Source organism: Girardinichthys multiradiatus, chromosome 8 (genome assembly GCF_021462225.1).
Source record: "Girardinichthys multiradiatus isolate DD_20200921_A chromosome 8, DD_fGirMul_XY1, whole genome shotgun sequence".
Classification (NCBI taxonomy): domain Eukaryota; kingdom Metazoa; phylum Chordata; class Actinopteri; order Cyprinodontiformes; family Goodeidae; genus Girardinichthys; species Girardinichthys multiradiatus.
This window is the reverse complement of record NC_061801.1, coordinates 26,254,377-26,265,320: the sequence shown is the minus strand read 5'-3', so window position 1 is coordinate 26,265,320 and position 10,944 is coordinate 26,254,377. Positions and strand designations below refer to the sequence as shown.

The following is a 10,944-nucleotide window of genomic DNA, read 5'->3' as shown; positions in this document are numbered from 1 at the left end:
GCGAAATAAATACCAACAATGTGTAGCCCTGACTCACGCCCCTTTCTCGTGCTCTGTTGAAAATAAAACTGCAGAACATATAAAGAACAATCCTGCGCCATGTTTTTCTCGTTATGATGGACCTCCCATCACTGTCGGTCAGACGCACTGATGCGCGACAATGAGCTGATCCAACGGAAGTAGGTAAAGAAATGTTTAAATCAATTAGTTAAAGTTTAGATGACTTTACAGAATGTCTGGGAGTGAAAGCTAACCTTTCTAACGTGTCCCTTGAGTTACAGATTAGCAAAATAACGCAAATAGGTGGTTTTTATTGTTGTTGTTATTATAAGCTAAAGTTAGGATGTGATTTGTAGCGTCTGACAGAATGGTTTCTCTTATTTAAAGGTGGAATTGGTAGGTACGAATCAGAGGCCAGCTTCAGTGTCGTATTTTTCGCCTGAAAAAGTTGTAAACTGATGTTAGAACAGCCTTACATACGTTTACCTGCTGAATGGTTGTTTGACTCTATTTCCTTATGTGAATAGGCTGAGAGGCTGTTTCAGGTCGCAATAAATTATTATTTATTTAACTCAAATATATATTTTACTTTATTTCAGACCCATTCGTATTAGTTTCCATTCTCTTGTTGCCCCAAAAATCCACTAAACTATTACAGAAATTGAGGGACTTAATGCTGGGGAGGTTAATTGCTAGAGTGAACCAAGTTGAGCCTAATAAACAGAATAAATGTCATCTGTCAGAAAGGCAGGAACTGAGACAAAATGGTGAATAAACAAAATAAACACTTATCTAGGGAAAAAACCACAACAGAGGGCAGACCAGAACACAACCTAACATGAGAATGAATACTAACCAAAATGTAACTAAATTAGGAAACAGGAAGTGAACAGGATGCAGAACTCCAGGAAGACAGATAAGTACAAACATAAAACAGTAATGATGGTGGAAAACAAGTAAACAAATTTACAAAACAAATCAGAAACTACAAATACAGCTCAGAAAATAAGAATATGCGTTCTGATGGGGCTCGTTTGTCAGATTAAAAGTACCTTTTGAACATAACTTTTAAGAAGGTATTAAACATAATTTTAATCATTTAATTTTATTAAGGTCACATTTCCGCATGAAAAAAATGTTTTGTTTGGTCTGATGTAATATACTAGTCTTCTAAGAAATGAAATGCCCTGTTTTCATTAGCTGTAAGTGTGAACCAAAGAAAAGCTAAATAAGGAATGTGACCAAACCACAAAATAACCAAAATACAAAGAGAATGTTTGTAGTATCGTGACAGTGTGGGTGGGCAAGATAAACTTGGGTCCATCTACCTGTATTTGTTTTAAAGCTTTTAATTATTGCTTTGATTGTAGATTTGGACACATTTAGGCAAGTAGTTATTTTCTTTTACCCACATCAAAACTTAACCAGATCAACACAAATCTGTCTTACCAAACTTCACTTTTTTTCATTGGGATTCACACTGCATAAATCTGTAATTCAACAAAAGGCTACATTATTTTCAAAATTTTTTACAAACATCTGAGTGTCATGTTTTGGAGTGTGAGTGCATTGAGTGTGCTTGTGTTTCTCTCTCCAGAGGTGCAGGGCATCCATCTGGGGCTGTGGCTGTGTCAAAATGCTGCAATAGCACCAGACTGCAATCTACTCATTACCCTTGGTGTACTCAAGGAGCTGTCTGACGATCATTTGATGCTTTAACCAGTACTGGTTGTGGGTCAAGCTGAATCAAATCATCTTGTGATTTCTTGTCAGTATAGTCATGTTATTTTATCTCTGCAATTTCATAGAAAGGACCAGAGTTAACACTTACCGACCAAACTATCTCAAGTGATTGCCATAATGGCTGCTCCTGGTCCAAGATGATTCCTCCTTTGATCCTCCTTTGAGCCAAACTGACACCTTCCATAAGCTCCTCTGGAATCCTCATCAGCCTCCAGAGTCGTCACTCGCAGCTCCTTCCACCTTCAAGTTCTCTGCATGCCCACTATCATACTTGCCTTCTACAGACTCTGAAAACCTCACCCTCTTCCATCATGCACAGACGGAAAGAGAGCTCAGTTGGCAGTCTTGCCTTGCAGCAAGAAGGTCCTGTGTTTGAACCCCAGCCTGGGGTCTTCTGCATGAAGTTAGCATGTTCTCCTCGGGAAGTATGGGTTATCTCAGGTACTCCAGCTCCCTCCCAAAGTCCTAAAACATGACTACAGATAAGCAGATATTTTTTGGGAGCATTAAACATCAAGAATACCAAAGGAAATTAGGCAAGTAATGGATAAAGATAAGAAGCCTAAAGCAGAGTTACATTACAAAACATCCAAAACTTTGAATATCTATAAAATCTGATAGTAAATGGCACCATTGCAAATCTAGTAAGACTGGGTGGGTGAATACCAATGCATCCTTGGCTGTTTATTTATTAAAAACAAAATAAAACTATGTATGGTTTTCCTTTCACATCACATTTGTGAGCTACTTTGTGTCAGTCTATCACATTAAATCCTTATCAAATACCTTAAAGTTTGTGGTTTTAACATTACAGAATTTTAAAAAAAGTTCAACAGGTGTACATATTTTTTTGCCAAGCTTGCAAATATGCAAAAAATAGTTAACCTTAAATGTTTTTGTTTAAATAATGTTCGCTCGAAGCTTAAATCTGGTTAACAAAACTCTAAATTAATAAACATAATTGCCTAATAATTTTTTTCACCTTTGCTTTTTGCTCTAAATTTTTGATTCACATTCTGTGCATCAGCTTGTTCTTTTAGGAAAGTATTTGCTCCTGGCATCTTACAGTTTTTTCTTTTACCAAATCAAGAGTTCAAAGAGTTTAAGTTTTAATTTTAACGAAGACCAGCATTTTTCTTTAAGGTTCTACCTCATTTACACATGAACAACAACATAGTAAGCATAGTTATCATGTGCTCTAAATTGCATATGGTTATTTAGGCGGTTCTTTCACATCTAAAGTGACTGTGACAATTATGGGACTCGTGATTACAAAGAACCTCTTCAATATCACATAACATCTGATCATCTGCACTGATTGTTTAGAAGTTAGTTGGTAGTTCGGTCTTAGTCTCTTTTCATGAATTGCTTTCCATCTTCTGAATGGAAAAAGGTACCTCTGCAGCTGGTGTTTAGAAAGATGTGATGAGATGTGTATTTTTTCTTTCAAACTGGTTATCCAAACTGTAACAATTAGTCATTCTGTTGAAAAGCAGAAGGCTGAACTCTCCCTAATGTTCAGCAGCACTATTTTTTTCCTCAATGCTGCTGACTAAAGATAAGGGATGCTGCAGAAATTATCCCATTTGCCTTTGAATTAATTAGGCTCCTAGTTAATGCAGTTTCTGGGTGCCGCTAATATGGGTCTTCTTTACTTTGAACAGATTGTCCATAAACTGCAAGAAAATCGGCTCTTTGCACACTTTGCTAATGTCTACTCTGAGGCCTGTGGGAATCCTGTTGACCTCTTAGTAAACCCTATTGGCTTCTTTATCTACTATGAAGGCACACATTTAGCTGGCATAAGCAAAACCTTAACAGGAACATTAATATTTGTGAACATGATTGCTTTAACTATACAATATTTTTAGTCTCTGCATGCTGCTGATATATAGGATATTAAAGATACAATCCACTTGTGTGTTTATTTTTTCTGAAAAAATGTACACTGACCATAAAAACACAGTTGGGTAATAAAGTATGGACATCCCCTACAGGGTTTCACAAAATGTTTCACGAAACTATAAAAGGAGCAATGAAGAGATTATGCTTTGTTTGTGTTAATGTTGATGACATCACACGTGGCTAAAGGATCAAGCTCATCATCTGGCACAAAAGTTGCAAGGCTTTCAAACTTATCTCAGACAGTCTGACTCCAATGACCTCCACTGGACTTATCCAACTGGTAAAATAATGTAGGTGGAAGTAACTGTTGATGCAGCTGTTCTGCAGGAAACATCAGTGGTATAGGAAAGCATTCCAACGCGGCATGAAATGACCGTTTAAGATCTTCGATAATGAAAATTGATAATTCTAGTCATGCCTGATCCTCTTCACAAACTTCTGCCATGTTCTTAAAATCCATGCTGTGTCCTTATACATAGCAAGCACACTGGAAGGAGACATTTGATTAAAATCTTGTGAATAAGAGGAAAAAAAGGAAACTGATTAGTTGACGTATGTCTTGTGTGATATAACCAAAGGCATGTGGGTTTCAAAGCTTGTTTTCAGGAGGGTTTTAGATTTTATCTTGATGAAATAACCAGCTATATTTAAAATTAGTATGATGGATTGTATAGAAACATCTGGCTAGTCTGCCTCAAAGTGCCAAGAATGAGGGTTCTTAAAATGTTACCATTGTTATAACAAGAACTTTATAAAAGATATAGAAACCTCAACATATCGCTTGTTAAACAAATGTAGGAGTTTTAAAGTTGTTACATTAAGTTATACAAATGGTTGATTAAGAGAATATATCACTATTATCCTCTTTAATTAATTACAGGCTGCTAAGCCAGTCTCATTGGTTGTTGTAGAATGCATCAGCTATTAAAAAAAAAGCACAACATTTATAGATTGACACACACGTACACACATACTCACACATGTCCCTGAATCCCACTTTGTCATATCGATGTTGAAACATTAAGTTCCAAGATAAACAACACTGAACAAAGATTTTGTGTAGACCAAAAAAGGACTCCGCACGCACCAGTAGGCAGGCATTTTGTTTAAAGATATGTATCCTCCCTTTGCTTGGTCCATACACTGATGCAAATTATCTGAAAGTTTTGCATGAATAATCTTATCTAATGCAAAGGGGGAAAAACTTGATAGAAAATCCATAACTTTGATTGGTCCCCTGATGTTTCCACCACAAAACAATGAATTCAATAAGCTAACAAGAACATTTACAATAACTGTTTTAGCCTTTTGCACATTGCCAAATTGACATTTGTCATTTTGCAGGAACATTACCCATTATTTTGTTCCAAACCCAACATACCCTGACTCATGCTGCAAATCTATAACAGAAAAGACAGAATTTACAGTAACTGGTCTATGAATCTGAAATGGTTAGTTGTAAGGGGTGAAAATAATAATGATAATACAATTGGCTTGACAACTCATTAACTATATTGGAGCTTGTGGAAGTTCCTCCAGTTATTTCTCAGTGTTGGTATTTATATACACTACTCAAAAAAATAAAGGGAACACTCAAATAACACATCCTAGATCTGAATGAATGAAATATTGTCATTGAATACTTTGTTCTGTGCAAAGTTGAATGTGCTGACAACAAAATCACACAAAAATCATCAATAGAAATCAAATTTATTAACCAATGGAGGCCTGGATTTGGAGTCACACACAAAATTAAAGTGGAAAAACACACTACAGGCTGATCCAACTTTGATGTAATGTCCTTAAAACAAGTCAAAATGAGGCTCAGTATTGTGTGTGGCCTCCACGTCCCTGTATGACCTCCCTACAACGCCTGGACATGCTCCTGATGAGACGGTGGATGGTCTCCTGAGAGATCTCCTCCCAGACCTGGACTAAAGCATCCGCCAACTCCTGGACAGTCTGTGGTGCAACGTGACGTTGGTGGATGGAGCGAGACATGATGTCCTAGATGTGCTCAATCGGATTCAGGTCTGGGGAACGGGCGGGCCAGTCCATAGCTTCAATGTCTTCATCTTGCTGGAACTGCTGACACACTCCAGCCACATGAGGTCTAGCATTGTCCTGCATTAGGAGGAACCCAGGTCCAACCGCCCTAGCATATGGTCTCACAAGGGGTCTGAGGATCTCATCTCGGTACCCAATGGCAGTCAGGCTAGCTCTGGCGAGCACATGGAGGGCCGTGCAGCCCTCCAAAGAAATGCCACCCCACACCATTACTGACCCACTGCCAAAAAGGTCATTCTGAGGGATGTTGCAGGCAGCAGATCGCTCTCCACGATGTCTCCAGACTCTGTCACGTCTGTCACATGTGCTCAGTGTGAACCTGCTTTCATCTGTGAAGAGCACAGGGCGCCAGTGGCGAATTTGCCAATCCTGGTGTTCTCTGGCAAATGCCAAGCGTCCTGCACGGTGCTGGGCTATGAGCACAACCCCCATTTTTGGACGTCGGGCCCTCATACCATCCTCATGGAGTCAGTTTCTAACCGTTTGTGCAGACACGTGCACATTTGTGGCCTGCTGGAAGTCATTTTGCAGGGCACTGGCAGTGCTCCTCCTGTTCCTCCTTGAACAAATGCGGAGGTAGCGGTCCTGCTGCTGGGTTGTTGCCCTCCTACGGCCTCCTCCACGTCTCCTGGTCTACTGGCCTGTCTCCTGGTAGCGCCTCCAGGCTCTGGACACTACGCTGACAGACACAGCAAACCTTCTTGCCACAGCTCTCATTGATGTGCCATCCTGGATGAGCTGCACTACCTGAGCCACTTGTGTGGGTTGTAGAGTCCGTCTCATGCTACCACGAGTGTGAAAGCACCACCAACATTCAAAACTGACTAAAACATCATCCAGAAAGCATAGGTACTGAGAAGTGGTCTGTGGTCCCCACCTGCAGAACCACTCCTTTATTGAGTGTTTCTTGCTAATCACCAAAGATTTCCCCCTGTTGTCTATTCCATTTGCACAACATCATGTGAAATTGATTGTCAATCAGTGTTGCTTCCTAAGTGGACAGTTTGATTTCACAGAAGTTGGATTTACTTGGAGTTATATTGTGTTGTTTAAGTGTGTTTACATCTTCTTTCACAACAGCACATTTGACATTATAATGTCACTTTTTCTGTAATATTACTTTAAAACAGTCGTTTGCTAATATGGTTGCACACATTTAGTAAACAGCTGTTCTGCATGTTTAGATCATTAACCATCTTTATTTATTTTGATGAGTTTTTTAAAAATTTCTGGAGGAGAGGACTTTTTATGTTGTAACACCAGGAAGTGGATGAATTCATCAGGCTGCTGGAAGCAGAGGACTTGACTCTGTGGACGCTCTCTAAATTCTAATAATTGGAAACATTTTTTGTCTTTATGTTCTTTTTTCAGTTTTAACAGTTGTATTGTTATTATAATTTGTTGGCTTAAATGGGTTCCTTAGGTATATGTACTGTTTGTCTTAGTGTCATCACCTAGCCTTTGTGGATATATTTCTTTGTGTGTTCATTGTTATGTTTGTCTTAGTTGACATTTCATTTTGGCCCCTTTTGCTAGCTTCTTGAAATATATTATATATTATATTTTATTTTTCATTTTAACTTAACTATTTTTGGGGAAATTAAACAGAGCATATTTTTCTATACCTTTGTCCTTGTGCCTTACTCTGTTCTCCAAAACAGAGCTGCACATTTGAGAGGAAGTGGGAAAAGTAAAATACTGGTCCTTCTCAAAATATTAGCATATTGTGATAAAGTTCATTATTTTCCATAATGTCATGATGAAAATTTAACATTCATATATTTTAGATTCATTGCACACTAACTGAAATATTTCAGGTCTTTTATTGTCTTAATACGGATGATTTTGGCATACAGCTCATGAAAACCCAAAATTCCTATCTCACAAAATTAGCATATTTCATCCGACCAATAAAAGAAAAGTGTTTTTAATACAAAAAACGTCAACCTTCAAATAATCATGTACAGTTATACACTCAATACTTGGTCGGGAATCCTTTGGCAGAAATTACTGCTTCAATGCGGCGTGGCATGGAGGCAATCAGCCTGTGGCACTGCTGAGGTCTTATGGAGGCCCAGGATGCTTCGATAGCGGCCTTTAGCTCATCCAGAGTGTTGGGTCTTGAGTCTCTCAACGTTCTCTTCACAATATCCCACAGATTCTCTATGGGGTTCAGGTCAGGAGAGTTGGCAGGCCATTTGAGCACAGTGATACCATGGTCAGTAAACCATTTACCAGTGGTTTTGGCACTGTGAGCAGGTGCCAGGTCGTGCTGAAAAATGAAATCTTCATCTCCATAAAGCTTTTCAGCAGATGGAACCATGAAGTGCTCCAAAATCTCCTGATAGCTAGCTGCATTGACCCTGCCCTTGATATAAAACACAGCTGACACAGCACCCCAGACCATCACTAACTGTGGGTACTTGACCCTGGACTTCTGGCATTTTGGCATTTCCTTCTCCCCAGTCTTCCTCCAGACTCTGGCACCTTGATTTCCGAATGACGTGCAGAATTTGCTTTCATCCGAAAAAAGTACTTTGGACCACTGAGCAACAGTCCAGTGCTGCTTCTCTGTAGCCCAGGTCAGGCGCTTCTGCCGCTGTTTCTGGTTCAAAAGTGGCTTGACCTGGGGAATGCGGCACTTGTAGCCCATTTCCTGCACACGCCTGTGCACGGTGGCTCTGGATGTTTCTACTCCAGACTCAGTCCACTGCTTCCGCAGGTCCCCCAAGGTCTGGAATCGGCCCTTCTCCACAATCTTCCTCAGGGTCCGGTCACCTCTTCTCGTTGTGCAGCGTTTTCTGACACACTTTTTCCTTCCCACAGACTTCCCACTGAGGTGCCTTGATACAGCACTCTGGGAACAGCCTATTCGTTCAGAAATTTCTTTCTGTGTCTTACCCTCTTGCTTGAGGGTGTCAATAGTGGCCTTCTGGACAGCAGTCAGGTCGGCAGTCTTACCCATGATTGGGGTTTTGAGTGATGAACCAGGCTGGGAGTTTTAAAGGCCTCAGGAATCTTTTGCAGGTGTTTAGAGTTAACTCGTTGATTCAGATGATTAGGTTCATAGCTCGTTTAGAGACCCTTTTAATGATATGCTAATTTTGTGAGATAGGAATTTTGGGTTTTCATGAGCTGTATGCCAAAATCATCCGTATTAAGACAATAAAAGACCTGAAATATTTCAGTTAGTGTGCAATGAATCTAAAATATATGAATGTTAAATTTTCATCATGACATTATGGAAAATAATGAACTTTATCACAATATGCTAATATTTTGAGAAGGACCTGTATTACGGATACAGATGTTAGAAATGCAAGGACAAAGCAGTTTATTAGAATTTATAATTTCTGACATAATATTATTGTATTAAAATACAAATAAAAACAAGATGATTAAAAAAAACATCCCATATACAACATCATAAATATTTAAACAGAGGGCTGCAATCTTCAATTGAATTTGCAGCCTCTTTATATACAGTTGAAACATTATATCCTATTTTAAGGCAGCTAGGATTACTAAATTCATTTATCTTTGCTAGAATAATGAAGGAGAGATACTTTTAGAGACTTTTCAGAAGATTTCGTGTTTCCTCATACAAGCTTCTCGCAATAGTTTGCTGGAATGTTGGCCAATTCCTCCTGTAAGAACTGGTGTAACTGTCAACTTTGTAGGCTGCCTTGCTCGGACATACCTTTTCAGTTCTGCCAACAAATTATCTATGGGACTAAGATCAGGACTGTGTGATAGCCACTTCTATATAATGATGTTATCCCTAAGCCACTTCATAAATAATCTGAGAGGTATGCTTAGGATCCTTGTGCATTTGGAAGAACTACCTGGACTTTAGTTTTGTGGCTGATGTACTAAGATGTTGCTTCAATATTTTCCTATAGTTCTTTCATCCGCATGTTTTTTCAATCAATCAATCGCTCAATTTTTTTAAAGCCCGTTATACAACCAATTATGGTGACCAAACTGCTTTACAATCAAAAACTATGGAAAAACGTATCATAGAACCATAAGAGCAGGCAAAAAAGATTACAAATCAGGAATAGAATGTCACGGCGCTATTTGTAATTAAAAGCCAGCTTGAATAAATGAATTTTGAGATTTGTTTTAAAAATACTTAGATCAGTGGTGCAGTGTAGATCTAGAGGGATCTGGTTCCAGAATCTGCAACTGAGAAAGCCTGACCACACCAGTGTTTTAACCTGGTCCTTGGTATATACAATAAAAACTGATTCAAAGACTGCAAAGACCTGCCAGGCCCATAAAAGCTCAGTAATTAAGACAAATAAAGTAGGACCAGGCTGTTAAGTACTTTAAAAACAAACGATAAAAGTTTAAAACCTATTCTAAAGCAGAAAAAGTAAAGCCATTGCAAGAAGAATAGAAAGGAGTGATGTGTTTGTGTTTTGAGGTGTCGGAAGGAAGACCAGGAGCTGCCTTTTTCCTGCAACTGAGGGATGACTGAGAGAGACTGAAACAAAGGGCATTACAAGAATCAATTCTGGAGCTTATAAAGGCATGGATGGCCTTCACCAGGTCAGGATGATTTAGGTTTAACTTTGGCCAGGAGACGTAAATGATAAAAGCTTGATCTTACAATGGAGTGAATTTTCTTATGGAATCTGAAATCTTTGTCAAATATTACACACAAGTTAATTTCAAAGTCAGAGAACCGACATCAATGATAGCATTGTCACCAAATAAAATACATTCAGTCTTTTCTTGATTTAAAAATAGAACATTTTGGTTGACCCACTGTTTGACAGCAGTAATGCAGTTATGGAGAGGATGACAAATATTACCGTGACCTCACTTCAAGGATAGGTAAATCATCAGCATAACGATAAAAGGACAGTTGGTGTTGAGTTATAACTGATCAAAGAGGCAGCATGTAAAGAGACAAAAAAGAGGGCCAAGAATGGAGCCTTGTGGCACCCCACATGAGAGAGGAGTACAGGAGGATGTTGGGTGGGAGGTAAACCATTGCAGAGCTGTGCCAAAGATACCAACATGGTGGTCTAGATGAGACAGAAGAACAGAGGGATCAATTTTATCAAAGGCAGTGAGATCTAACAAAACCAGAAGAACAGGGCATTTTGCATCAATATAATGTTTTCATATGTCAGATAGCATCTTCACAAAGTCGTAAGTGCTTGTTGTGGAGTTCAAATGCATTTTTTCACCACAAACTTGTATCATTGGGACACATAA

General features: G+C 38.9%; 1 long non-coding RNA gene across 1 annotated transcript; it reads left to right on the top strand.

Annotated features, from left to right (window-relative positions):
* LOC124872796 lies at positions 1–2,472 on the top strand. The gene is made up of 2 exons (XR_007039359.1): positions 1–183; positions 1,598–2,472. It is a non-coding gene; the product is annotated as an uncharacterized LOC124872796 (long non-coding RNA).
* Positions 2,473–10,944: the final 8,472 nt, after the last annotated feature.